A 19,641-nucleotide genomic window follows, 5' to 3' on the forward strand; every position below is an offset into this window, starting at 1 on the left:
CTTCAGTGGCACTAAGAAGGTCACATTTTTCTACCTTTTTCCCCTTGCTGCTTTCACCAATGCTGTTAGTGTATTTTAATTCTTTATGCTATAAACATCATTTTGAGCATATATCTTTTGTTTTAAGTAAATAAACAAATGTTTGTTTCATTTCATACATGGCACAGTTAAGTACTCAAAATAGGTGCATGGCTACATATAGGCAAAATGTACTGAATCCAGAATGTAATCTGACTATCAGAAACATAAACACTTGTAATTCCCAGGGGTGAAGGTTACTCATAATTTCGTGTTAATGTAATTTTAATATGAAACTGCATATTATAAAGAGTTACAATTCCATTCACGTTTATTGTATATAAGACATTCACATGTAATGTGGTGGTACATTGAAATGCTGACTGTAACATTTATTGGTTTCTTCTCCTTTAAAATAACTCATTACAATTTGTTCTTTTAATTGCTTTGAGTTAGCGTTTATTTCGTGATTCTGAATTCACACTTACTATCTTATTTTCCTTTATAATTCTCTTTTATCCCCATGAAGCACCTTTACTTGAATACATAATATGTTATTACATGGTGAATGAAACTAGGGAGTTGTAATTGTCCAACGATTTGAATTATGCCATCCCTCCATACATTTCTTAGAAACATGAGACATAATAATCTTCAGAAATAAACTACGACATATCCCTTTGAAATGTAGAGTGGAAATGAGAAAGTTAAAGAAATGTAGAAGTACTTACTGATTATATATTTGAATCAGCCTAAACACTCAGCTTAGAAGGTGAGGGCTATAGGGAGTCTGTTCTTACTGGAAACCTGCTGGAGAAGGTATTTCCTCTTTATCCTTTACTTTCTCCTTTTTGGGAAGACCATAAGCCTTCCCTTGACCAATACAGGTTGTACTTGAGAGATTGCTTCATCTTGAGTTATTAATCAGGATAATGACAGTCCATTCTTTCAACATGTTTGCCTTAAATATCACCAATGTTAATATGAAGAACTGCTATGAACAACTGCACAGGTATACGCTTTAAAACTCTAGGGGATGCTATTTATGAAGGGGGTATTGTGAGTGGCACATCCCCACCCCACAGTCAGGCACTGCACACATATCAGAGTGTAAGGTGTCCTTTTGTTTCAATCCCAGCAGTGTTCTCTATTTGACACGAACATGGTAACACTTAATACTTAAGGTTGCTCAATACCGTCAAGTGTTTACTCAATAGCAAGTAAGTTTTCCACATGTCACTTGAAGGCCTTATAAATGCTTTATAAATGCACAAATTGGGGTGACCGATTCCCAGTGAAGCTAAAAATAAAAGTCATCTTTCTAGTTTGCCTTTTTCAGTGTCATTTTACCTATGCACCGTCTTCTCTTGAAGTCCTGAACTTCGATGAGGCCTAGTAAAAACCTGACACCACACTATAATTAGATAAAAAGAAAAGATTGGTTAACCTCAACTTCTTTTATATGTTATCTCCTATTTTATTCAAAACAAACAACTAATGTACATGAAAAGTATCTGCATTAAGCCAGGGAGAAAAACGCATTGGTCAATTGTTATAAACACATGTAAAAAAATGCCAAATTTTAATGACAACAACCAGATCAATGTTTTGTAATTTTTCATGGTCAGTAAAGATTTTATTTCACATATATTCACACAAGGCCATAGTTAATTATAAAGTTTAAATTTGATTATCATCATCATATTTTCTTGAGAGTTAAATTTTTGAAGCCCTTTGGATAAATATATAATTATTTCTAAAGATGACATAAAACGCTACCTAAAGTATTAAGTCAATTTTTAAGTTATTAGAAACAACCAAAATTTTTTCTCTCTTTCATTTTCACTGAGAAAATACCAACAATCTAGGCATTATAAATGTAATAGCTTGCATATTTACTGGATATTTGCTTACCCAAGAGTGGAAGGCAATACATTCAGTTACATTTTAGGAAAGAACACAGTCAGAATAGAGTAGACACTGGCTCTGAAAGGTCAGTAAACACTAAACTAGTGCTGAAGTGCTCTCACCTTTGCCTTCAGCATTGGCTTACTTGAGACTCAGAAGCCCTTAGAAGCAATATGATTTTAATCCCCATCTTCTAAATGAGTTTATTACAATTTGATGGTAACTTGGGTCAAGTCCGTTGGCAAATTAGGTAAAGAGCTAGGTCTAGGGCTGTGATTTTCTTCTGTTATTTTTAATACTTCTCTCATGAGCACACCCTTATTTACCGTGGATAAAATTGTAAAGTTTTGTTAGGCTGTCTGGGCGATCTCTTAGTTATGTAACACTTTGTCATTGGGTGTATGCCAGTGACTCTTAAAGAGCTACAGAACATTATCTCATTTAATTCTCTTACAAGTTTAGGGACGAAGTCCACCTAAGTTATCACAGAGTTTATTGTGTATTTCCAGTTTTGTTATCCTGGTTGACATTTCTTCTCATCTGCAGCCAGCCAAGTTTGTAAAGAATATATCACCTTCTTCTTTTGGTCCTGGGGTGTGTGTGTTGGGTGTGTGTGTTGGGTGTGTGTGTTGGGTGTGTGTGTTGGGTGTGTGTTGGGTGTGTGGTGGTGGTAAATGAATGATAAGAACTAAAATATTTTAAAGTATTAACTGCTCTGTGTTTTGATATGGCCTAAGACTTGTGTCATTTTGGGAACATTCCAAATAGAAATTTTAATTATTATTACCGACCCTCAAAATATAGCTTCCATAATTTTTTATGGTTCTCATCATGCACTGTACATCACGAGGCCATGGAAAAAGAACACTTTAAAATTCATTGCTTGCCATTAGTTAATTTGAAGAATATTTTAGGGATATAATTAACTAGAACTGAAAAGGTATTTAAGAATGTATTACTATATCTTGCCAGGGATTATTTCTCTACAGATTTCACTTATACCAGAGACATAAAATTATTCACGAACAGTAATAACCTTCAGGTTTTAGTTATCAGTTTAATTATGGCAAACTTAAAAGCAGGAGATGGTTGCCTTTTATTTCCTTTCCTTCTTTTTTACTGACCAGACTACATAAAAGGGGTAAGAATTGCTTTTATCATTTATACATACATATTATTTTAATTTGAGTATAGATTTAAATTTTTGAATAAAATTGATTTAAAAACAAGAGCCAATTATATCACATGAGATTTATATAAAAGATGAGCATGAAATAACTTTTAAATTATATTTAATAATTATAAATCATGACAATTTGAAACCTGTAAAACCCTAAATTATATGATCAGATATGAGGCTTGAATTTTAAATATTATCACCTATAAAGTGACTACTTAAGGAGTGGGGAGATCCAATTTATTCTGTGAATTCAGACATGATTTTAATATTTTATAAGGAATAGATCATTGTGAACTTACAGATGCATGAAAATAAAGTCAAAGTTGATCAACAGAAACAGTATCCTTAATGTTTCAATTTTATTTTTTATACTTGCCACATTTTCTTGTTAACTATATCTCTTGTCATCATTGCATCCATAAAATGGGGATGATATTCTAAAGCTTCTTTATAGCAATTGTGTGGATAAACATTGAAGTTTTGAAGAAAAGGAGATTATAAAGTCTCATAGGTAGAGAAAATCATTCATACTCTAAAATAGAACTTGATAGACTTTTCCTTCTGCATACCACTATTAAACTAGAGATCAATTGTCAGCCTAAGAGAATGTATACCATTTCTTTTCCATTGAATTGTAGCATTGAAAGGGACCTTATAGGCCATTGTTTGTCCATCAGGTTATAGGTAAAGTGGTTTTAAAAAAGGAATATGCTATCGAAGTTTAAAAATTTATGTATATAGATGTATAGTCGGGCATGACTTTCTTGCCCCTATTCTAGTTTATTTTAACTGTCATATTTCTCCTTTCAAATTAAAAAGAGAGAAGGAATGTGAAAATGTGTATTTTATGATAGTAAAAGCACTATACCACGTTGTGTCAGGAGCATAGACCAGACTAGAAAGAAGCCTAGATGGTGGAAGACCTCAGATGGACTATTTTCAGCTGTGTTGGACAATTGAATTACAACTGTCTGAACATCGTTTGCACGGGTACTACATATAAATGTGGCCAAAGTACAGTGCTTTGAAACATTAAATATTAGATTTTTTTCAATAGTTTGGGATTATATTTTAGTGGACTGTAATAGGTGCCTCTTCATCTTGCTGGCATGTTTGGACTAAATCTTCCACTTCATTCCAGTTTTGAGCAATTAATGACCACTTTTGTCCACGATACCTTTTGTGGTAGTAGAATTATTTTCTGATGGACTCTATGTAAAGAGATTCCATTCAAAAACTATATGTTTGAATGCGTCCTTGGGGAAATAATAGGAAAACCTGATTTGGAGTCTGAGATGTAAAAACATTGACAATGGACTGAAGCTGACTCCAATGGGCTGCACATGGTCTCTGTGATACATTTTCTGGTGTGAGCTATCATGGAAATGATTTATTTTTCCCTTGGGCATGAGACACTGTTTTAGCATAAGCTCTGCTGAATCCTGGAGGCTTTGTAGATAGAGAACATGAACACATGCTATAGTAAACGGTGGCATAGCAAGCTAAGCATTTGGACTGCAAGCTGGTTCAAACTAGCCAGCTGTTCCTTCAGAGAAAGATGAGGCTAGCTGACCTCATAACCAGGAGCAGCAGTTCCGTTCTTCCCGATAGGGTCACTGTGAGTTAGAACTGACTCCATGGCAGTGGTTTTATACATGTATACGTGTACACTTACATATATTTCCTTACATTTATGCACAAAGATTAAAAATATTTTATTTAAAGAGTATGCAGGTTCTAGGACACACAAGGTCTGAAAGCATCCACAATGAAGTACAAAATCATTGGAATTGTGACCTATGGTTTGTAAATAAATAAGGAAACAATTGAAAATGAATAGCATTCTCCATATGTACCATATTTGAAGGAGTTAAATGTGTAAGAAGTTATAAGATTGTTTTTACCAGCTCGCTTTCTTTAATTGAATTACCTGGCTAATATAATCAAGTTACTATTTTCCAAGGTGATTCCAATAAGCAGAATTTATTATCTTTGTTTTTAATTATGTGTAGAAATATTAGAGTCTTAAGTAAATGCAGTTTCTTTTTCCGGCGTTATTGATGATGCTGCATCATCTGTTATTTATAGTATTTCCAAGAAAGCACAAGGAAGAGGCAAGGAACACCCATGACTCTGAAATAAATGAGCTCGATTGTTTTAATAACTTTCTTACTGAACGCGTTAAGAGAATGTAGTTCTCAAAACTTTTCCCTTCATTCTAATCATACTATATGCATATATAGTCTATGTCACACAGACACAAGTACATGTTAGGTCACATGTATGTTGAAAAAACAATTATGTGTAGGGGATAGGGATTTTATCAGGAATAGAGGCTAGTTATAACCTACTAAACATTTACTAGTATATCCTAGATGCAAATGATTACGTGAAAGATTAGCTTTTATTTGAGCAATAATAATTATTAGTAACTTTACACTTGGTATTAAGAAAATATACTTTATATATCATTAACATCTAAATCTATTTCATCCTGAAAAACATGCTGTTTGTAGAGCACCACAGGATCACTTCTCTGGGCAAAGGAAGCTGGTTGTTGGGGAACATCAATCAAACCAGATACTTTAGGGTCAACTATGACCTAAGGAATTGGAGATTATTAATCGAACAGTTAATAAGGAACCATGAGGTAAATTCTGGATTTTCTCTTTAAGATCCGTTTTCAGATGTGAACCCTGGATTTTAATTCTAAATTTCTAACCAGGACAATATTTTTCTGGTTGGCCTCATAGGTTCTCTCAGTCAGTAACCGAGCAGGTTTGATCGACGATGCCTTCAGCCTAGCCAGGTAGGTGTGTTTTCCTATGCAACTACCCAATCAAGACTCACACTAGTGAGACTTTCTCTATTAAACTCAATCGCGTGTATGTTTTGAGTAATCTTTTGAAATAATTTGTTTCATGTGCTCTGGGGGTGGGATATGAATTATAATCATATAATCTTGATCAATAATTAGCCATAGGGTGTTTCTGAGTCAGAAGAAGCTTGATCAATTTCTACTGAAAATTTGATTGACCACTCTGGAGATTAATAATTGCTTCACCATTTCACTAATTAACTCTACAAAATGGCCATTGCACCATATTTAATGTTTGATAGACTACACTTTTCAGTGTTAGCAGTTTTTTTCTCTTACATAGATTAGTATATCTTTTTAAAATGTGGTGCATTATGAAAAGCTATTGCTTTCAGAAACAGGTAGTTCCAAATTTTGATTAAAAATGCAGATTAAACATCTCAAGAAAAGAGTCATAACAATCTTATAGTAGCATTTTCATTGATATTTTTCATAATTTGTTATACTATTAAAATAAATTATGCTTTGCATAATTAAATAAAATTATTTAAATTAAATAATTTGAAAATAAACCCAAGTGATTTATTCAGTTTGGAGACGAACTAGTAAAACAGCTCAGTTCTGAATTGTTTGTACTGCTTCACATGCAAATTTTAATTTACTAATTTGATTTTACAAGCTACAGATTAGGACACAGTGGTTCTCTTAACTTAAGTGTTTGTCATTATTCGTTATGTTAATTCTCCTATGATACTGTGAAAACCACCTAGAGATGTCTCGTGCATTAGGCACTGTCTCATAACGGGACATTATACTGCTTTCACAGTGTGCACATCCCATCACATAGCAACTTTCTTCTGCATGTTAAAAAGCATATAGTTCCCTAGAGCTTTGTATTTAATCAAAACCAATGAGTCTAAATATCGATCCCAGATAATTACTTTGATAGAGGCAAAATCAAAGCTTGGAATCAGGTTTCAGAAAACAGCACTCATTAAATAAATAATAATATATATAAGGAAAACCTCATTTAAAAAAAGGTAAAGGACTTTCAGTGGTTCTTTTAAAAGAAATTTATATCTGGCCTTTGCTGTTTCCTTGTTAAAGAAGCCAAGAACCAGTATCAATATTTTCTGTTACTTGATGTCAGTGCCTCATTTTGGGTGGAACTTCAGGTTCAAAAATAGCTGCTCACAGAATGCTAAGACTAAGGATCATTTAGCAGCAATAAAATGTCTAATACAGTTGTATTTATTCAAAACAGTTGTTTAATTAGAAGCATTTTTTGCTTACAACCAGGTAATTAAGAATTATTCCATATTACAACATCAACTTATTGGGCAAACATTTAGAAATAATAGAGATTGAGAGGATCTCCTTAGATACCGATGTGTGAAAATAATGATTAAGAGGTATTTTTTGCTTGAAAGTATGATGTAAAGACTTTAAAGTATGTTTTAGATACAGTGGAAAGATTAAGTCGACATAGAAGTTCCAAAAAATCCAGAAAGTCAATGAGCATACACTTACTCCAATATTTCACCCAGAGAAAATCAAGACAAGCAAGTAGTGCAATAGATTACCACAGAAAGTTAAAGTAGCTAGAAGAAAACTTATATCATGAACTAACAATTACCTGAAACTTAAAAGGCACCAGACACAAATCTGTGTACAGTTATTCATTTAATGAATAATTGATAAAGCCTTATGAAATATGTAGGATTGGTTGTTGCTGCTGTCGGTGCCCTTATGTCTGTTCTGACGTACAGTTACCCCATGTAAAACAGGACACAACATGCCAGTCCCGTGCCGCGCTCCCCCTCTGTTCTTATGTCCAATCCTATTGTTGCACCACAGCGTCAAGACGTCTTTGTCTCTGCTCCTCTGCTTTACCAAGTGTGCTATTCCTTTCTAGGGGCGGGTCTCCATCATGCCCATAGTAAATGAGATGAAGTTCAAGCAGCATTATGGCTGCCCATCTTCTGAGACAGATTGGTTTATTCACTTCACATGCATTGTATTCTCAATATTTTCTTGCCAGCACCATGATTCAAATGTGTTGACTCTTCTTCAGTCTTCCTTATTCAGTGTCCAACTTATCATGGTCACATGCGTGTGAGGTAATTGAAAAGACCATGGCACCTTAGTCCTCAAAGTAACTTCCTTGCCTTTCAAAAGTTTGTTTTTTATATGTCGAATGATCCTGTTACTGTTTTATAAATAAGGAAGCTGAGGATCAGAGAAGTCGTTGAACCTGACCACGTAACGCTGCTAGCAATTAACAGGGCACGTGTGTACATCCAACTTGTAGGACGGTCGAACCCATACTGTTAAAAAGGACAAGAGTCTACACTTCAACAGCAATGCCATTTATTTTAATAAAAGGGAAGTTTACTTTAGAAAACTGAAGGACTTTAAAAAGACATTTCTATAAAGAGGGGGAACCCCCGCCCCCCAAATGGAGAAAAAAGCCCCACTGGGCATAACTTTCACACTATGCATTTTTCTTGGTAGGTGAGTAACTTGCTCTTAGCGCACCCAGTGGCGTCACCTGGGAAAGTTCTTTCTGGTCTCAGTGAATTTTTTTTTTTTTTTGTAGAAGTAATATCACTGGAAATCAGTTTTTCTTTTGGCCAATTTAAGAGACCAGGATGCAGTTGTGAAATTTTATTTCCTGCCTGGAAAATATGCTTCAGAAACTCAAGTGTATGAATGCTTTTCTTATTTCAAGAAAGGTAAAATGCCGATTGATGATAAAACTCATTCTAGACATCCGTCGACATCTCAAAAAGACAAAAATGTTGACTCATAATCCACTTGGAGTTCCTTCCACCAGGTCAGATTATTAATCAAGCTTTCTATTTAGAGGTTCTGAAATGATAGAGTAACTGTGCCACAAAAAAGACCTTATTTGTGGCAGATGGGACTCTGGTTCTGCCACCACAACAATGCACCTGCTCAGGTAGCCATCTCAGTGTGCCAATTTGGGGTGAAAAAACAGCATGCCCCTCTGGCCCCATGCATCTTAACTCACCTGACCTCACTCTGTGCACCTTCTTTTTATGTCCGTGAATCCAGAGGGACATGAAAGGACAGCAATTTGATGACACAGAAGGTGAAGAAAATAATGAGGGAGGTACTGTCAGCCATCCGAACAGATGACTTTTAATGTTTCCAAGAATAGAATCACAAATATGACAAATGTGTTAAGGGTAATGGAGAATACTTTGAAGGTGATAAAGGTTGTTTTATTTAAAAATTTTAAATTTATAGTTTTGAAAAATAAATTCCATTTATTTTTTCCCTTTAGTGGGTACCTTCTCGTATTCTGAAAGTTTTAGAATGCTTATGAGAAAACAAGTAGTGATATTTTAAAGACAGAGAGCAAAAGAAAATGGAAAATATGTGAATATTTTTCACTCATTCACATTAACATGTTAATTTTAAATGTAATATTTAAAATATTTATAACCTTTGTCTGTCTGTTAGAATATTATTAGAAATATATCCCCTAATTTATATTCCTTGTTGACTGAGTCAGAACATTGCTTTCCATTTTAATTTTGGAAGTCTTAAACACTTGAAACAAACCATTTTATTCTCATTTATTAAAATTCACCAGGGAATATGCAAATGTTATTAGAGCAATAATTATGAATTTTTAAAATGATCATGAGATACCTTCATTTTAACATATGTAGTTGTAAACAAAGCCACATGGATGTAACACCCAAGAATCAAATCTCCTCAATGTGTGGAAAGGCAGATAGGGAAGCTCCGTATCCTTATCCAGAATTAGAACAAGGCAAACTATGGAACAGACCATCAATTGCTATTGTGCAAGTTCAAATTGAAACTGAAAAAGATGAGAAAAAGTCTAGTAGGATAAAAATATAAGAGTATTCAGGTGAGTATATCCCACCTGAATTTAGAGAATATCTCAATAATAGCCTTGCAGCATTGCCTGATCATTAATGATAAAAGACTAGATGATTCTGGGATGACATCATGAGCATCATAGATGAAGGGAGCAAAAGGTCATTAAAAAGACAGGAAAGATAGAAGACATCAAAGTAGATGTCAGAAGGGACTCTGAACCTTGCTATTTATTGATCATAGAGCAACTAAAGCAAATGGAAAAATTAAAGACAAAGTAAAAGCTGACTTGAAAGTTTTATAGGCTCGCTCAAGAAGACAAGTGAAGCATTATGATGAATATGCATGAACATTCAGTTAGAAATCCTACACAGAACAACATGCAGCATTTTTCAAAATGAAATAAATAAGGAAAAAACTCAAGCCTTGAGCGAAAATACCAAAGGATTCTATGGAAAATATGCTTAATAATGCAGGAAGTATTAAAATAAGAATGAAAGAATCATAGTTACTGTACCCAAAAATTTGGTCACATTCAACCATTTTAGAGGTAGCATCTTAATCAAGAACCTATAGTATAACAGGAAGAAGCCCAAGCTTCACTGAAAATATTGAAGAAAAAAAAAGATTCAGGAACGGACAGAATAGCAATTGAGATATTTCAAATACTAGCCATAAGCTGGAAACACTCCCTCATCCATGTCAAGTATTATAGGAAACAGCTACCCCATCAACCAACTGGAAGAAATTCATGTATTTGCTCATTCCAAAGAAAAGTGGCCTAATATGTTGTGTAAATTATTAAAACAAAATCATAATATCACATGAAAGTAAATTTTTGCTGATAATAAGTTTAAAATAGTTATAACAATACATAGAGAAAAGACAGAAATTCAAGCTGGATTGAGAAGAGGATGTGAGATGAACTATATGATTGTAGATATCAGATGGATGCGTTTTGTTGACAATGCACAGGCATTTGATTGTGTATCCCAAAACAACCTATGGATTATTCTACGAAGAATACTTAATAGCTCTCATGCAGAGCCTATAGAAAGACCCAGAAGCAGTCACTGGGCAATCAAGGGGATGCTGAGAAAAATGATCCCAGAAGCCAGACTGCAAGAAGAACGCACCATCATGATTGTAAAAAGGCTCATAAACAACTTTCCATATGCAGATGGCACACCTTGCTTGCCAGCAGTCAAGAGGACCTGAAGCATTTACTGATTAAGATAAAAGGCTACAGCATTCAGCATGGATTGTACTTCTCCCTAAGGAAAAAATAAATCCTCACAATTCTGCCTAATGAAAAATAAATACAACTGAACTAATAGGGACATCATGATAAATGGAAGGCGGTGGTGGGGAGAATTGAAATTGTGAAGCATTTTGTTTTATTTGATACCACAATTACACTCATGCAAAGAAGCAATCGAGACATCAATTAAATCTGTAAAAGGATTATTTAATATGTTAAAGAGCAAAGATGTCACTTGCAGGATTAAAGTGTGCCTTATCAAAGTCATGATATTTTCAATCTCTTCATGTGCATGAGAAAGATGGACACAGACTGGAGAATAATGAGTCATTTGAATATGGTATTGACAAAGAATATTGTATTTACCTGGGTTGCCAGAAAAAGTGACCAGACTGTCTTTGAAACAGTACAGACCAAATGCTTCTTCAAGGTAAGGCTGGTGAGACTTACGTCAAGTACTTTGAACGTGTCATCAGGAGGGGCTAGTCCACAGTTGAGAGTGAGTGAAAAAGAAAAAGGTACTCATGTGCAGAGTGAAATTACTCCATCAATATTTCAAGGCTGGTACCATTGGAAAGCAGATAGCCAGGCCTTCTTCTCAGAAAGTTCCGGATAAATTTGATCCACCAACCTTTGGGTTAGTAGCTGAACGCTTCCTATTTGCACCACTTGGGTACTTACTCTTCTACAGGTGGGAACTCCAACTGTGAAAATGAACCCAAGTTCCTGTCTGGCATCAGAGGAGCTGCTAGAACATTTCACAGTTGCCCACCGCTGAGATTATCTGGGAGAATTACTGACCTTCAATCCAAAGTAGCTAGTGCTTTGGCAGGAACAAAATGTCTCCTCCGAGGAGCCCTGGTGGCATAGTAATCACTCATCAGCCTGCTAATGGTAAAGCCAGCAGCCAGAAATCACCATCTGCTCCTGGAGTGAAAGCTGGGACTTAATACTCCCAAGAAGAATTAAAGCAGTGGTTCTCAACCTGTGGGTCGCAACTCCTGTGGGGGTGGAACGGCCCTTTCACAGAGGTCTCCTGATTCAAAACAGTAGCAAAATGACAGTGATGAAGTGGCAATGAAAATAATTCTATGAGGGGACCTGATGCAAAGGGCTTAAGTGGAGAGCAAATGCTTTGAGAATGATTGGGGCAGGGAATGTATGAATGTGCTTTATACAATTGATGTATGTATACGTATGGATTGTGATAAGAGTTGTATGAGTCCCTAATAAAATGTAAAAAAAGAAAAAAAGAAAGATCAATAAATAAAACTGAGGAAAATTTTAAAAAGAGTTGTATGAGCCCCTAATAAAATGTTGGTTTTTTTTTTTTAAAAGAAAAGAAAAGAATTCTGTGGTTGGGGGGTCACTCCCCCATGAGGAACTGTGTGACAGGATCACAGCATTAGGAAGGTGGAGCACCACTGTGTTCGAGTCTCAGAAACCTCCAGGCACGGTTCCATCTTGTCCTATAGGGTTGCTCTGAGTCGCCATCAACTCGATGGCAGTGAGTTTGGTGTGGGGTTTCATTGCCAAAATGGTTGCAATGATCCCACACAGGAAAGGTTGTAAGAGTGCGCAGTGTTTCTTTCTGTTGTGCTTGTCACTACGAGTTGGAATTAACTCTGAGGCACTAACCACAAGAAATCCAAACTCAGATTTAATTGGGGAAATGTTTTGCATTTACTTGGACTTGCAGGACATACATATTTTAGTATATGCTAGTAAATTCTCTAATTATGTTATTTAATCTATTGTCAACCTTTGGAGTCTGACTACATCCTGCTCCATTAAGCATGTTCAAAGAGACTGAGTAGAAGATAGCAAATATTCATGAAATTCTCGAAGGATCTCATTCATACTTCTCAGTAAAAGCACTTCATGAACTGGTCACTATCAAAATTGTATAGCTGAGAAATCAAGGTTAAAAGTCACTCAGCTCAGCAAAAATTGGGCAGCTCTTAAGTTAGGGATGGGGGATAACCTCAAACAATTGAGCAGCAGTTGTTCTGACCCCAAATCATAGGAATTTTGCCCAGTATTTGAAAATTCTTAAATCCCCGTTTGCTTAGTCAATTGAAGATATAAGTATTCATTTAAAAAATGGTTCTACTTAAAAAAAAAGCCTTGTCTACCCTCCCCAGCAAGAATAGGTATTTTTTTTAGCAAGTCCAGTGTGTGTTTGTGTGTGTGTGTGTGTGTGTGTGTGTGTGTGTGTGTGAGAGAGAGAGAGAGAGAGAGAGAGAGAGACAGATTTGCCAATTGGAAATCCTAGGGGGTAATTCTGTATTGTTCTATATACTTCGTGTGAACTGGCAACATGCTTGGTAGAGGAGCACTGATGACATAGTGCTTACCTGTTGGTCTGAAATCTGAAAGGTCAGCAGTTTGAAATCACCAACTTCTACACAGGATTGAAAGATGAGGCTTTCAATTCCTGTCAAGAGTTACAGTCTCAGTGCTGTCCTCTGAAGTGCATTCTTCTAGCGAAGGGGTGGGGGTGTCCACATAGTTGGGTTTGGGGCTGGCCCCGCACACCTGTCTATCGGTTCCCTGGTACATGCCGGTATGTTGTAGTCACATCTTGGCACATGGGGTTGAAGACTGGTCTCTCTCCTACAGCCTGGGGAGAGGGGCACATCTGATTAGAGCACACAGGAGAAAGGAAAAGGGATGGAGAGGGAGGGGAACTCATCCTGGCCCAGCAAGCCCCAAGGACGATATTTCTGCACAGATCAGACAATGCACAGAGAGGACCATAGGGCTGGCCCCACTATGAGGCACAACGTCCCTCACTGAGCCATAGCGCTAAGGGGGACAACACTGCAGACACAGTGCATGTGCCAGTCTGACCCCATCACCCTGGAGGGAAACACCGAAGGCATGCAACAGAGTAGCAAGGGGAACAAAGTGGTGAAATCTCCAGTGAATACAAAAAATAGACTTTGGAGACAGAATGTGAGACCCCATCAGACTTGACTAGAAAGCACTCTTAAAGGCTAGCAAAGAGACCTTGAACTATTTAGAGGCTTTTCCACTTTTATCAGTGGCTTTCTTTTTGGTTTTGGTTATTTTATTGTTTTGTTGATTTTGACTTCCTTTGTTGTCTCTTTTGGCTTTGCCTGGTTTTTGTGCTTATTAATGTCTCTGCATGTCTTCTATCTAAATAAGATAGGTGGGATAAACAATTCGGAGAAGATAAGAATGGACTGATGATTCTGGAGGGATACTGGAGAAAGGGAGGTGGGAGAAAGGAAGGGGATGAGATACCAACCCAGGGATAAGAGAACAAGAAGTGAACTAAAATCAATGGAGAGAAAGACTTCAGATGCCTAGTGGGCCCTAACCAAGGGCAATGTAGCAGCAAGGATTACTAAACCCAAATGAAGGCCTAACATGAACATGATGGTGGGACAAGAGGAACGTAAAAGGAAATAGAGGAAAGAACCAGGAGGCGCAAAGAACATTTATAGATGTCTAAATACAGGCATGTACATATGTAAATATATAATGAGAGGGGAATAGATCTATGTACATATATCTATATGTTAAGAATTAAGGTTGTAGATGGACATCAGGCCTCGACTCAAGTACTCCCTCAATACAGGAACATTTTTTTTCTAATAATCTGGCATTCTGTGATGCTCACCTTCCCAACAAAATCACTGAAGACAAAATGAGTGCATAAGCAAATGTGGTGAAGAAAGCTGATGGTGCCCGGGTATCAAATGTTATACCATCTGGGGTCTTAAAAGCTTGAAGATAAACAAGTGGTCATATAGTTGAGAAGCCACAAAGCCCACATGGAAGAAACACACCAGCCTGTGCGATCATGATGTGTCAAAAGGATCAGGTATTAGGCATCTAAGACCCAGAACAAAATTATACTCAATGTGAATGGGAGTGGGGGGTTGGGGGGAGAAGTAGAGACCCAAAGCCCGTAGGTAGACAATTGGACATCCCCTCACAGAAGGGTCACAAGGAAGAGATGAGCCAGTGCAGTAGAGCACCATTGAAACACACAACTTTCCTCTAATTCTTTAATGCTTCCTTCCCCCACACTATCATGACCTCAATTCTACCTTACAAATCGGATTAGACCAAAACATGCACAGTGCTACATATAAGAGCCTGCAACACAGGGAATCCATAAACCCCTCTGGGCCAACAATGAGAATAGAGATACCAGGAGGATAAGGGGAAGGTGAGGAGAGAAAGGAGAAATCGATCACAAGGATCAACATAAACCCCCTCCCATGGGGACAAACAACAGAAAACTGGGTGAGGGGCAACAGAGGAAGATTTAAGATATGAAAATAATAATATATAACTCATCAAGAGTTCAGGAGGGTGGTGGGTAGGGGGGGAGGGAGAAAAATGAGGAGCTGATATGAAGGGCTCAAGTAGAAAGAAAATGCTTTGAAAATGAGGATGGCAGCATCTGTGCAAATGGGCTCGACACAATAGATGATTGTATGGATTGTGATCAGAGATGTAAGAGCCCCCAATAAAAGTAATTAAAAAAAAGTTACAGTCTTTGAAACTCAAAGGGACCGTTCTACGCTGCCCTATAGACTCGCTGTGGGTCTGCATTGACTGGGTTGCAGTGGGTTAGAGTGAGTTAGATGAGTGTAGCCTTATCCTGAGGATAGTGCATTATCTCATCCTTATACTACTGCTTGCTACTCCAATCCATAGTGCAATGTTGTATTTGTGTGTGTTGTTGAATTAATCAGTCATTGATTGTTGAAAGGATCGACTTCTATGCAACTCTTTTCAGTAAACTGCTCTAGGTATTCTTATTTATGGCTATATTAAAATATATAAGTAACCACTGAACGCTTTCTAATTGTCAAGACTAAAACAAAACATAAATATAGTATGAAAACCTTCTTTTGCTCTTGCTCCATACTCATTTAACCCTCCTCAGATGTGAAAGTACTAATACTATATGCTCATTCATTCTTTGTATTTTCACAGGGTTTAATATTTACATATGAAAGCATTCGTTCTCTACTCTCATTTGTAAAAATATGTCTGGAGAGTTTGATTCTAATTTTTCAGTACTATAATCATGACTGCAGTGAATATTTTGAACAATCTTTTATTATAAAAATGACTTATTAATTTGTTATTGTAAGTGGAATATTTGATACAAAATGTATAAACACTTTGATACATTCCAAGAGATTCTACCAGTGTAAAGGTTCATCAACCACGCACCTAAAAATTCCAATTCCCTCACAACTCAAAGCGAATACAATAGGTAGTATAAATACTTTTAAGTTTTTAACGTTTAGCAAATGTGATTATGCATCCTTCCAAATGTATTTGTGAATTTTGATTTTTATTCTGTGAAGTGTTTTCTGATTAATGAAGGATTAAAGCATAATAGAAAATCAACAAAGGGTTTTTTCTTTTATCCTACTTTATTTTCATTGTTGTGGGTATCTGGGATGTTAATCCTTTTTCTAGGCTACATTTTATTGGATGTTTTCACAGTACTATGTTGATTTCTTTATTTTAACTTTGTTGGGTAGTTTACATTCAAAGAATGTTCAAAATTGTCAAACTATTCCTTTTGTGGCTCTCTAGGTCTACTGTCCATAGAAGGCTCCCCTAAGAATTTAGAATATCTTTGTACTTCAGTTGTTACTTTAGTTTGCAATACAATTCGTCAACTCTTTCTTCTCTTTTATTATACGGGATAAAATGTAGATCTAATTTCCTTTAGCATTAACACACTCATAACCAGTTATTTTAATTAATTTTAAGCACTTTTATTTGGTAATTTTATATAATATCTTACTATTTACAGGGGATTGTCATTGGTCTGTTGGTATTCTTTTGGGCTTTGTTTTTGTTGTTGTTTGGCTCCCATACTGTGTGGTTCTCTTTACATTACTGTATAGGATGGCATCATTGGTAAGCATTTCCTGTTGCTCTTCTTTGAAACCTGACAGTTTTTCTCTTATTAGCAATTTTGTAATCAGTTTGGCATATTACATTAAAACTCTATTTTGACTTTGAATATGCATGGGATGTATGAAATACTGTATGGAGAGTAACGTTCTTATTTCGATATGTTACAGAGGGAATTGTTCTCTTTACACACTTATCACAGCCCAGTTGTGCTTGCTTGTGTATAGGTAAACAATTACTCAGTTACTTCCAAATCAGATTATATTATGTCTCGATCTTTGAAATCAGTGATAAAATACCTAAATATTTTGATCATTGTTTTATTTGGTTTAGTTTCTTTTATTTTTGGAGGCAATATTTTAGATTGGGAAGGTATGCCAACGAGTAAGACAGATTCACTCTTCTCAAGACGCTCAACTCACAGTCTACTAGGGAAGATATTCAGTAGCTAAGTAGAATATTCAATATAGAAATGCTTTGGATAAGTATTACAAAATCATTGAGTAAATGTCACTTATTTCTGCACAGACAGTGATAACTTATGGCACTCTTAATGCGACATTCTTTTAAAATACATAATATATAGTTTGGTCTGCAAAGTTTAAGGAAGATAGCATATTAAGAGAATAAAAGTTTACCATGGGGATCCATTAAAAGATTAAACACAGGTAAGTGGGAGCAAACACATTTATAAAGTAGATGGCTTGTGGCAGGAGAGTGATTCATGCTATCCCTTGTGTAAAGTGGAGATTTAAAATTTCTTAGAAATGGAAGTGGTGTCTAGATAGCTGATCTAAATATAACCCCCTCCCTAGGGCATGGACAACTGAAAAAGTGAGTGAAGGGAGACATGGGACAGTGTAAGACATGAAAAAATATATATTATGAAGGGTATGGAAGGGAGAGTGGGGGGAGGGAGGCGAAAAAAACAAGAAGCTGATACCAAGGGCTCAAGTAGAAAGAAAATGTTTTGAGAATGATGATAGCAACACATGTACAAATGTGCTTGACACAATGGATGGATGGATGGATGGATGGATTCGGATAAGAGTTGTATGAGCATCCAATAAAGTGATTTATTAAAAAATATTTTTGAGCTTAGTGTTTGATAAAAACTGAAAATTAGAAGAAAATGAAATAGGAATCAGTAATAACAAAAGGGCTGGCTATTTAAACTTATTCACATGCTCTGAGCACAGTTTTCAAAAATATGTGTATATTAATGCTTCATTGACCTATGGTATTTAATAACATATTTTAAAATACATGAAAATTATTTGGAAAATTTGTTCATAGTCTAAAGTCATCCAGAGATCGCTTTTAGTTGTTGCTCGGTACAATCGAATTGCTTCCTGCTCACAGCGACACTGTGCACCAGACTCACAGTGCTTGTTAGGTTGGGACCCTTTGTTGCTGCCACTTTGTCACTCCATCGGGCTTCTCATCTTTGTCAGTGCCCTCAGACTTCACCAAATAGATGTCCTTCTCCACAAATTGGTTTATCCTGATCACGTGTTCAAAGTATGTACAATGAAGTCTGATCATGCTTGCATCTAGAGGGCATACTTTTAAGATTGATGTGTTGGTTCTCTTGGCAGTCCATCGCACTTTTCAATAGTCCTCACCAGCACTGTATTCAAATGTATCTATTCTTCAGTATTATTTATTACCGGCTAGATAACTCTCACCTGCATAAGAATCTGTTGAAATTGCCACAGCTTCAGTTAGGAACACCTTAGCCCTGAACGCGATGGCCTTGCATGTCCACCATTTTAAGGGGACTAGGGACAGGAGATTCGCCCAGTGCAGTACAATGTTTTACTTGTTTTGACTGCTGCTTCCATAAAAATTGCTGTGGATCCAAGCAAGATGAAATTCTTAACAAAATCACCATCTCTACATTTATCAGGATAATGTCTATTGGTCCAATTGTGATGGTTTGTTTTTTCTTTACATTAATTTGTCATCCACACAAAAGACTGCAGTCCTTAATCTTCATCAGCAAGTGCTCCCATCCTCCTCACTTGCAGCAAGCAAGGTTGTGTCAACCGCCGATCATAGGTTGCTAGCAAGCTTTCCTCCAATCCAAATACTTCATTCCTCTGTATGCAATCCACTTTCTCCTGTTATCTCCCAGCACGCAGATTCAACAAGGATGCTGAAAGATTACAGCCCTTGTGCTCACCTGCCCTGATTCTAAATGATTCCGTCTTCTCTCGTTCTGTTCAGATGATGGCCATTGGTCCGCGTGCGGCTTTCCCAAGAGCACAGCGACGTGCCCCGTAGTCCTCACTCGTGTTTACCTCCCCCTCCTCATGTGCAGCTCTAAGTTGAGGTGGCAGCTCTCCATCAGCTGTGTACGGATTGCCTTCTGACTTGAGGGGCTTACCTTCCTGCACTATAGCTCACCATGATCTCTTGCTGTTCATCGTTTTTCCGCATAGTTGCCAGTGTTCCATGACTGTTCATGACATTTTACGTTCCTAATAACTCTGAAGTGAATAGCCTTCACTTTGTTCTTAGTTGGTCTTAGTCTGGAAGCTCCACTGAAAACTGTTCACCTTGAATGATGCTGCTGGTATGTGAACTACCCAGCCATAACTGTCAGCAGCTTTTCTTTCCTGGCTTCTTACTCACCTCCTGCTTTCTTCATGTATA

The 19,641-nt window shown here is 36.6% G+C and overlaps 1 protein-coding gene across 6 annotated transcripts in view; it reads left to right on the forward strand.

Moving 5' to 3' along the window:
• LOC142435892 (thyrotropin-releasing hormone-degrading ectoenzyme-like) overlaps positions 1-19,641 on the forward strand; it is a 373,691-nt gene that overhangs the window by 165,208 nt on the left and 188,842 nt on the right. For 5 of the 6 annotated variants that reach the window (XR_012781655.1, XR_012781654.1, XM_075539940.1 and 2 more), the window contains 2 exons: positions 5,623-5,756; positions 5,860-5,915. The gene's annotated coding sequence lies outside the window, so the exon portion shown is untranslated. The remainder of the gene's footprint in view (positions 1-5,622; positions 5,757-5,859; positions 5,916-19,641) is intronic. The other variant, XM_075539942.1, reaches the window with a different exon arrangement.

Source organism: Tenrec ecaudatus (genome assembly GCF_050624435.1).
Source record: "Tenrec ecaudatus isolate mTenEca1 chromosome 6 unlocalized genomic scaffold, mTenEca1.hap1 SUPER_6_unloc_1, whole genome shotgun sequence".
Lineage (NCBI taxonomy): Eukaryota > Metazoa > Chordata > Mammalia > Afrosoricida > Tenrecidae > Tenrec > Tenrec ecaudatus.